Consider the following 10,517-nt stretch of genomic DNA (forward strand, 5'->3'; position numbering starts at 1 on the left):
TTGTTCCTCTGTCATAGTAGAACTTTTGATTTGTTTTCGGTTGTTCTTTGAACTTCCTCACTTTCTCTCTGTCTTTCCTTTTTAGGAGGTCCTCCATGATGGGTCAGTTGGTCCTCAGTCTGCATCCCATGAGTCAAGTGGCAACGTGCGGTAAACAAGCTCCTGTAGAAGGCAGTTCCACTGTCTTTTGCGTTGTACATCAGACTCTCCACTGTCTGAACAGATTTCTCCACGAGTCCGTTCGATTGTGGGAAGTGTGGACTTGATGTAGCGTGGTCCTTGCTGAATTGTTTGAACTTTTGCATTAGAGTCTAGTATGCAGTCTTGCCACTCTGTGTCGCTGAAGACTTCACTTTCCACTCTGTGTCGCTGAAGACTTCACTTGCCACTCTGTGTCGCTGGAGACTTCACTTGCCACTCTGTGTCGCTGGAGACTTCACTTGCCACTCTATGTCGCTGGTGACTTCACTTGCCACTCTGTGTCGCTGGAGACTTCACTTGCCACTCTGTGTCGCTGGTGACTTCACTTCCCACTCTGTGTCGCTGGTGACTTCACTTCCCACTCTGTGTCGCTGGAGACTTCACTTCCCACTCTGTGTCGCTGGAGACTTCACTTCCCACTCTGTGTTGCTGGAGACTTCACTTCCCACTCCGTGTCGCTGGTGACTTCACTTGCCACTCTGTGTCGCTGGTGACTTCACTTCCCACTCTGTGTTGCTGGAGACTTCACTTGCCACTCTGTGTCGCTGGTGACTTCACTTGCCACTGTGTCGCTGAAGACTTCACTTGCCACTCTGTGTCGCTGGTGACTTCACTTGCCACTCTGTGTCGCTGGAGACTTCACTTGCCACTCTGTGTCGCTGGAGACTTCACTTGTCACTCTGTGTCGCTGGAGACTTCACTTGCCACTCTGTCGCTGGAGACTTCACTTCCCACTCTGTGTCGCTGGTGACTTCACTTCCCACTCTGTGTCGCTGGAGACTTCACTTCCCACTCTGTGTCGCTGGAGACTTCACTTCCCACTCTGTGTCGCTGGTGACTTCACTTGCCACTCTGTGTCGCTGGTGACTTCACTTCCCACTCTGTGTCGCTGGAGACTTCACTTGCCACTCTGTGTCGCTGGTGACTTCACTTGCCACTGTGTCGCTGAAGACTTCACTTGCCACTCTGTGTCGCTGGAGACTTCACTTGCCACTCTGTGTCGCTGGAGACTTCACTTGCCTCTGTGTCGCTGGAGACTTCACTTGCCACTCTGTCGCTGGAGACTTCACTTGCCACTCTGTCGCTGGATAATATGGATTTCATACACATTACCTCAGTGTCTGAGGTGGTGGTGTTCAGCCGACAAACCTCTGGATACAGGGAGTAGCTGTCTGTAAGAACAAGGTCATCCACCCCATTAAATCAAATCTAATTTTATTTGTCACATGCGCCGAATACAACAGGTGTAGACCTCACCGTGAAATGCTTACTTAGAAGCCCTTTACCAACAATAGAGTTCAAGAAATAGAGTTAAGAGAATATTTAATAAATAAAATAAAGTAAAAAATAAAATAAAAAGTAACACAATAAAATAACAATAAGGCTGTATACAGGGGTACCGGTACAGAGTCAGTGTGTAGGGGTACAGGAAATAGTCCTTTTTTACTTTTTGAGGATCTGAGGACCCATGCCAAATATTTTCAGTCTCCTGAGGGGGGAAAGGTGTTGTCGTGCCCTCTTCACTACTGTCTTGGTGTGTTTGGTCCATGATAGTTTGTTGGTGATGTGGACACCAAGGAACTTGAAACTCTCGACCCGCTCCACTACAGCCCCGTCGATGTTAATGGGGGCCTGTTCAGCCCGCCTTTTCCTGTAGTCCACGATCAGCTCCTTTGTCTTGCTCACATTGAGTTAGAGGTAGTTGTCCTGGCACCACAATGCCAGGTCTCTGACATCCTCCCTATAGGCTGTCTCATTGTTGTCGATGATCAGGCCTACCACTGTTGTGTCATCAGCAAACTTAATGATGACATTGGAGTCATACTTGGTCACGCAGTCATAGGTGACCAGGGATAGTAGAGAGTAGAGAGAATAATAATAGAGAGAATGATTTATTTCAGATTCTATTTCTTTCATCACATTACCAGTGGGTCAGAAGTTTACATACACTCAGTTAGTATTTGGTAGCATTGCCTTTAAATTGTTAACTTGGGTCAAACGTGTCGGGTAGCCTTCCACAAGCTTCCCACAATAAGTTGAGTGAATTATTCCTCCTGACAGAACTGGTGTAACTGAGTCAGGTCTGTAGGCCTCCTTGCTTGCACGCGCTTTTTCAGTTCTGCCCACACATTTTCTATAGGATTGAAGTCAGGGCTTTGTGATGGCCACCCCATTACCTTGACTTTGTTGTCCTTTTGCCATTTTGCCACAACTTTGGAAGTATGCTTGGGGTCATTGTCCATTTGGAAGACCCATTTGCAACCAAGCTTTATCTTCCTGACTGATGTCTTGAGATGTTGCTTCATTATATTCACATAATGTTCCAATCCTCATGATGCCATCTATTTTGTGAAGTGCACCAGTCCCTCCTGTAGCAAAGCACCCCCACAACATGATGCTGCCACCCCCGTGCTTCACGGTTGGGATGGTGTTCTTTGGCTTGCAAGCCTTCCCCTTTTTCCTCCAAACATAACGATGGTCATCAAATCAAATCAAATAAAATTTTATTTGTCACATACACATGGTTAGCAGATGTTAATGCGAGTGTAGCGAAATGCTTGTGCTTCTAGTTCCGACAATGCAGTAATAACCAACAAGTAATCTAACTAACAATTCCTAAACTACTGTCTTATACACAGTGTAAGGGGATAAAGAATATGTACATAAGGATATATGAATGAGTGATGGTACAGAGCAGCATAGGCAAGATACAGTAGATGGTATCGAGTACAGTATATACATATGAGATGAGTATGTAAACAGTGGCATAGTTAAAGTGGCTAGTGATACATGTATTACATAAGGATGCAGTCGATGATATAGAGTACAGTATATACGTATCAATTTGTAAGTCGCTCTGGATAAGAGCGTCTGCTAAATGACTTAAATGTAAATGTAATGTATGCATATGAGATGAATAATGTAGGGTAAGTAACATTATATAAGGTAGCATTGTTTAAAGTGGCTAGTGATATATTTACGTCATTTCCCATCAATTCCCATTATTAAAGTGGCTGAAGTTGAGTCAGTGTCAGTGTGTTGGCAGCAGCCACTCAATGTTAGTGGTGGCTGTTTAACAGTCTGATGGCCTTGAGATAGAAGCTGTTTTTCAGTCTCTCGGTCCCAGCTTTGATGCACCTGTACTGACCTCGCCTTCTGGATGATAGCGGGGTGAACAGGCAGTGGCTCGGGTGGTTGATGTCCTTGATGATCTTTATGGCCTTCCTGTAACATCGGGTGGTGTAGGTGTCCTGGAGGGCAGGTAGTTTGCCCCCGGTGATGCGTTGTGCAGACCTCACTACCCTCTGGAGAGCCTTACGGTTGAGGGCGGAGCAGTTGCCGTACCAGGCAGTGATACAGCCCGCCAGGATGCTCTCGATTGTGCATCTGTAGAAGTTTGTGAGTGCTTTTGGTGACAAGCCGAATTTCTTCAGCCTCCTGAGGTTGAAGAGGCGCTGCTGCGCCTTCTTCACGATGCTGTCTGTGTGAGTGGACCAATTCAGTTTGTCTGTGATGTGTATGCCGAGGAACTTAAAACTTGCTACCCTCTCCACTACTGTTCCATCGATGTGGATAGGGGGGTGTTCCCTCTGCTGTTTCCTGAAGTCCACAATCATCTCCTTAGTTTTGTTGACGTTGAGTGTGAGGTTATTTTCCTGACACCACACTCCGAGGGCCCTCACCTCCTCCCTGTAGGCCGTCTCGTCGTTGTTGGTAATCAAGCCTACCACTGTTGTGTCATCCGCAAACTTGATGATTGAGTTGGAGGCGTGCGTGGCCACGCAGTCGTGGGTGAACAGGGAGTACAGGAGAGGGCTCAGAACACACCCTCGTGGGGCCCCAGTGTTGAGGATCAGCGGGGAGGAGATGTTGTTACCTACCCTCACCACCTGGGGGCGGCCCGTCAGGAAGCCCAGTACCCAGTTGCACAGGGCGGGGTCGAGACCCAGGGTCTCGAGCTTGATGACGAGCTTGGAGGGTACTATGGTGTTGAATGCCGAGCTGTAGTCGATGAACAGCATTCTCACATAGGTATTCCTCTTGTCCAGATGGGTTAGGGCAGTGTGCAGTGTGGTTGAGATTGCATCGTCTGTGGACCTATTTGGGCGGTAAGCAAATTGGAGTGGGTCTAGGGTGTCAGGTAGGGTGGAGGTGATATGGTCCTTGACTAGTCTCTCAAAGCACTTCATGATGACGGAAGTGAGTGCTACGGGGCGGTAGTCGTTTAGCTCAGTTACCTTAGCTTTCTTGGGAACAGGAACAATGTTGGCCCTTTTGAATCATGTGGGAACAGCAGACTGGTATAGGGATTGATTAAATATGTCCGTAAACACACCGGCCAGCTGGTCTGCGCATGCTCTGAGGGCGCGGCTGGGGATGCCGTCTGGGCCTGCAGCCTTGCGAGGGTTAACACGTTTAAATGTCTTACTCACCTCAGCTGCAGTGAAGGAGAGACCGCATGTTTTCGTTGCATGCCGTGTCAGTGGCACTGTATTGTCCTCAAAGCGGGCAAAAAAGTTATTTAGTCTGCCTGGGAGCAAGACATCCTGGTCCGTGACTGGGCTGGATTTCATTCTGTAGTCCGTGATTGACTGTAGACCCTGCCACATGCCTCTTGTGTCTGAGCCGTTGAATTGAGATTCTACTTTGTCTCTGTACTGACGCTTAGCTTGTTTGATAGCCTTGCGGAGGGAATAGCTGCACTGTTTGTATTCGGTCATGTTACCAGACACCTTGCCTTGATTAAAAGCAGTGGTTCGCGCTTTCAGTTTCACGCGAATGCTGCCATCAATCCACGGTTTCTGGTTAGGGAATGTTTTAATCGTTGCTATGGGAACGACATCTTCAACGCACGTTCTAATGAACTCGCACACCGAATCAGCGTATTCGTCAATGTTGTTATCTGACGCAATACGAAACGTGTCCCAGTCCACGTGATGGAAGCAGTCTTGGAGTGTGGAGTCAGCTTGGTCGGACCAGCGTTGGACAGACCTCAGCGTGGGAGCCTCTAGTTTTAGTTTCTGTCTGTAGGCAGGGATCAGCAAAATGGAGTCGTGGTCAGCTTTTCCGAAAGGGGGGCGGGGCAGGGCCTTATATGCGTCGCGGAAGTTAGAGTAACAATGATCCAAGGTTTTTCCACCCCTGGTTGCGCAATCGATATGCTGATAAAATTTAGGGAGTCTTGTTTTCAGATTAGCCTTGTTAAAATCCCCAGCTACAATGAATGCAGCCTCCGGATAAATGGTTTCCAGTTTGCAAAGAGTTAAATAAAGTTCGTTCAGAGCCATCGATGTGTCTGCTTGGGGGAGGATATATACGGCTGTGATTATAATCGAAGAGAATTCTCTTGGTAGATAATGCGGTCTACATTTGATTGTGAGGAATTCTAAATCAGGTGAACAAAAGGATTTGAGTTCCTGTATGTTTCTTTCATCACACCATGTCTCGTTAGCCATAAGGCATATGCCCCCGCCCCTCTTCTTACCAGAAAGGTGTTTGTTTCTGTCGGCGCGATGCGTGGAGAAACCCGTTGGCTGCACCGCTTCGGATAGCGTCTCTCCAGTGAGCCATGTTTCCGTGAAGCACAGAACGTTACAGTCTCTGATGTCCCTCTGGAATGCTACCCTTGCTCGGATTTCATCAACCTTGTTGTCAAGAGACTGGACATTGGCAAGAAGAATGCTAGGGAGTGGTGCACGGTGTGCCCGTCTCCGGAGTCTGACCAGAAGACCGCCTCGTTTCCCTCTTTTTCGGAGTCGTTTTTTGGGTCGCTGCATTCCGATCCATTCCGTTGTCCTGTTTGTAAGGCAGAACACAGGATCCGCGTCGCGAAAAACATATTCTTGGTCGTACTGATGGTGAGTTGACGCTGATCTTATATTCAGTAGTTCTTCTCGACTGTATGTAATGAAACCTAAGATGACCTGGGGTACTAATGTAAGAAATAACACGTAAAAAAAAACAAAAAACTGCATAGTTTTCTAGGAACGCGAAGTGAGGCGGCCATCTCTGTCGGCGCCGGAAGTATCAGTATCAGTATTTTTGTTTCATCAGACCAGAGGACTTTTCTCCAAAAAGTACCATCTTTGTCCCCATGTGCAACTGCAAACCGTTGTCTGGCTTTTTTATGGCGGTTTTGGAGCAGTGGCTTCTCCTTGCTGAGCGGCCTTTCAGGTTATGACGATATAGAACTCGTTTTACTGCGGATATAGATACTTTTGTACCTGTTTCCTCCAGCTTCTTCACAAGGTCGTTTGCTGTTGTTCTGGGATTGATTTGCACTTTTCGCACCAAAGTACGTTCATCTCTAGGGGACAGAATGCGTCTCCTTCCTGAGCGGTATGGCGGCTGCGTGGTCCCATGGTGTTTATACATGCACACAATTGTTTGTACAGATGAACGTGGTACCTTCAGGCATTTGGAAATTGCTCCCAAGGATGAACCAAACTTGTGGAGGTCTACAATTTATTGGCTGATTTCTTTTGATTGTCCCATGATGACAAGCAAAGAGGCACTGAGTTTGAAGGTAGGCCTTGAAATACATTCACAGGTACACCTCCAATTGACTCAAATTATGTCAATTAGCGGAATGACCATCTGTGTGCTCCATTTTGCATTTTGATGTCTGTTTGTGCGGAGCTCTGCCTCCCACTCACTAATACTCTAACCCTGGTTACAGCCTTGGACACAAACACACACAAACAACAAGTGCACATTCTCCCTCGCATACACACTCACACTCAATCACTCACAGCCTTTATGACCTAGATCAGGTGACATTGTGTGAGTCAGTGCTCCCTCTAGTAAGATAGTTAATTTGAGAATCATCCAGAATCATCCAGACTCCTTACTGATGCCATTCCCCTGATCCAGCAGAACAATTCCAGTATTACTGACTTAACAAGGGGGCGGGGCACATCTCACAGTCTTGTCTCGCTCAGTCTGGTTATCTACTGTATCTTATTTACCCAGTCTGTCTCTCTGTTTAACTCGGTCTGTCCTCCTGTCTATCTGTCCCTCTGGCTTTGCCCCACCTCTCTGTCCTGTTGTCTCACTGTCCCTCATATCAAACTGTCCTCCTGGCTATGTCCTATTATTTAATCACCTCTCTCACTCTCTCTCTCTCTCTCTCTCTGCCATGCAGACAGCCTCCCACGGATCTACGCCTGGATCAGCATCTTTGTGTTGGCACTCCATTGTCTCCCTGCACCATGTGTTTCCATTTGTCAAACAGAGTGTCCGTGCTCCTGTATGAACTCCCCCCCAACCCTGTCACATGAGCCCTGTCCCCCTGTTTCCTGGAAATAGCGCACCCTAAACATCTACAACTGAGGGGGGGGATCCAGCACAACCATTTACAAAGAGAGGGGGTGAGGGGTGTTAAAGACATGCTCTGGTACTTTGGCAATAAAGAAGTATTTTATAAACCTCCCGATTTGGGATGTGTCAATATGTAGTTCATACATACATAATCTATGAGCAGAATTACTGTCTTACCCCAAATAGCCACAAAATCCCTAGTTTGAACCTGACTGTTTTCTTGAAAACCAGAAATACCAGGTGCATCCTGTTTCCATGGATCATCCTTGAGATGTTTCTTCAACTTGATTGGAGTCCACCTGTGGTAAATTCAAATGATTGGACATGATGTGGAAAGGCACACACCTGTGCATGTCAGAGCAAAAACCACGCCATGAAGTTGAAGGGATCGTCCGTAGAGCTCCGAGACAAGATTGTGTTCGAGGCACAGATCTGGGGAAGGGTTCTAAAAAATGTCTGCAGCGGCCTCCATCACTCTTAAATGGAAGAAGTTTGGAACCACCAAGACTCTTCCTAGAGCTGGCTGCCCGGCCAAAAGGGGGAGAAGGGCCTTGGTCAGGGAGGTGACCAAGGACCCGATGGTCACTCCGACAGAGCTCTAGAGTTCCTCTGTGGAGATGGGAGAACCTTCCATAAGAACAACCATCTCTGCAGCACTCCACCAATCAGGCCTTTATGGTTGATTTCCCAGACGGAAGCCACTCCTCAGTAAAAGGCACATGACAGCCTGTTTGGAGTTTGCCAAAAGGCATCTAAAGACTCTAAGACCATGAGAAACAAGATTCTCTGGTGTGATAAAACCAAGATTGAACTCTTTGGCCTGAATGCCAAGCGTCACGTATGGAGAAAACCCGGCACCATCCCTACGGTGAAGCATGGTGGTGGCAGCCTCATGCGGTGGGGATGTTTTTCAGCGGCAGAGACTGGGAGACTAGTCAGGATCAAGGCAAAGATGAACGGAGCAAAGTGCAGAGAGATCCTTGATGAAAACATGCTCCAGAGCGCTCAAGACTACCGACTGGGGCTCAGGTTCACCTTCCAACAGGACAATGACCCTAGGCACACAGCCAAGACAAAGCAGGCTTCGGGACAAGTCTCTGAACATTCTTGAGTGGCCCACCCAGAGCCCGGATTTGAACCCGATCAAACACCTCTGGAGACCTGAAAAAAGTTGTGCAGCAACACTCCCCATCCAACCTGACAGACCTTGAGAGGATCTGCAGAGAAGAATGGGAGAAACTCCCCAAATACAGGTGTGCCAAGCTTGTAGCATCATACCCAAGAAGACTCAATGCTGTAATTACTGCCAAAGGTGCTTCAACAAAGTACTGAGTAGAAGGTCTGAATACTTATGTAGATGTGATATTTCAGTTTTTTTTATTAAAGTAGCAAAAATGTCTAAAAACCGGATTTTGCTTTGTCATTATGGCATATTGTGTGTAGATTGATGAGGAAAATGTATTTAGAATAAGGCTGTAATGTAACAAAGGCACTGTAGTATGTCCACAACTTGCATACAGAACTCTAGACTACACCAGCTGTTACTGCCGCAAGTAAGCACTGACCTGCAGAGACAGAAGGCAATGAAGAGAAAGAGTGCATTTTTTAAAACTAGAGTGGGGACAAGATGTAATAAGTTAAAAAACGAGAGGAAACAAAAAAGCATTAGGTAAAGATAAAGGGGGAGAAAGTGCAAGAGAAGAGCGAGAAGGGGTGCCATGATAGAGAGAATGGACAAACTGTTGAACAACCACTAGAGTCTAAGTCAGGCTGCCTTGCGAGTTTTGGAGAGGAGGAAAGGTACAGAGTGAGAAAGGGAGGGAGGAAGAGAGAGAGAAAGAGAGTGTGAGAGAATCCATAGCGGAAGGTCAAACTGTTTGGCCAAATTGTGCTTTAAGGTATGGAGAGGTAGAGTGGTAAAGAGAGAGGAAGCCAGGGAGAGGAGGCAGAGAGGGAGAGAAGTAGAGAGGGAGGGAGGGAGCCAGGGAGAGAGGGAGGCAGAGCGGGAGAGAAGTAGAGAGCGGGAGGGAGGGAGCCAGGGAGAAAGGTAGGCAGAGAGTGAGAGATGTAGAGAGGGAGGGAGGGAGGGAGGGAGGGAGGGAGGGAGGGAGGGAGGGAGGGAGGGAGGGAGGGAGGGAGGGAGGGAAGTAGAGAGTGGGAGGGAAGTAGAGAGTGGGAGGGAGGGAGACAGGGAGAGGAGGCAGAGAGTGAGAGATGTAGAGAGGGAGGGAGGAAGCCAGGGAAAGAGGGAGGCAGAGAGGGAGAGAAGTAGAGAGGGGGAGGGAGCCAGGGACAGAGGGAGTCAGAGAATGAGAGAAGTAGAGAGGGGGGAGAGAGGGAGCAGGGAGAGAGGGAGGCAGAGAATGAGAGAAGTAGAGAGGGGGAGGGAGGGAGCCAGGGAGAGAGGGAGGAGGAGAGAATGAGAGAAGTAGAGAGGGGGAGGGAGGGAGCCAGGGAGAGAGGGAGTAGGAGAGAATGAGAGAAGTAGAGAGGGGGAGGGAGGGAGCCAGGGAGAGAGGGAGGAGGAGAGAATGAGAGAAGTAGAGAGGGGGAGGGAGGGAGCCAGGGAGAGAGGGAGGAGGAGAGAATGAGAGAAGTAGAGAGGGGGAGGGAAGGAGCCAGGGTGGCAGTGTAGCCCCCAGAGCTGATGATGTATGTGTTGTGTAAATAGATGGGCCTGGGGTCTATTTATAAAGTCATCTGGAGTGGCCCTTAGCTGGGGTTAGCACAGACCTCCCTTCCTGACACACACATACACACTCCCATGCACGCATGCACACACAACCACACAAGCACATACATGCACACACACACAAATGAACGCACACACTCACACACGCTGAGGATTTGTAGTTTTTCTATTTGTGTTAATTGGTATACAGTTCAGTCTGCGCACTATCAACCAATAAATGCTGCTACGTAACTGGTAGCATTGGCTTTGCATTCAATTAGGGGTCAAGTCTACATAGGCTACTGACAGGCTAACAGCATTGCAT

The sequence above is a fragment of the Oncorhynchus masou genome, chromosome 29, assembly GCF_036934945.1.
Source record: "Oncorhynchus masou masou isolate Uvic2021 chromosome 29, UVic_Omas_1.1, whole genome shotgun sequence".
Taxonomy (NCBI): Eukaryota; Metazoa; Chordata; class Actinopteri; order Salmoniformes; family Salmonidae; genus Oncorhynchus; species Oncorhynchus masou.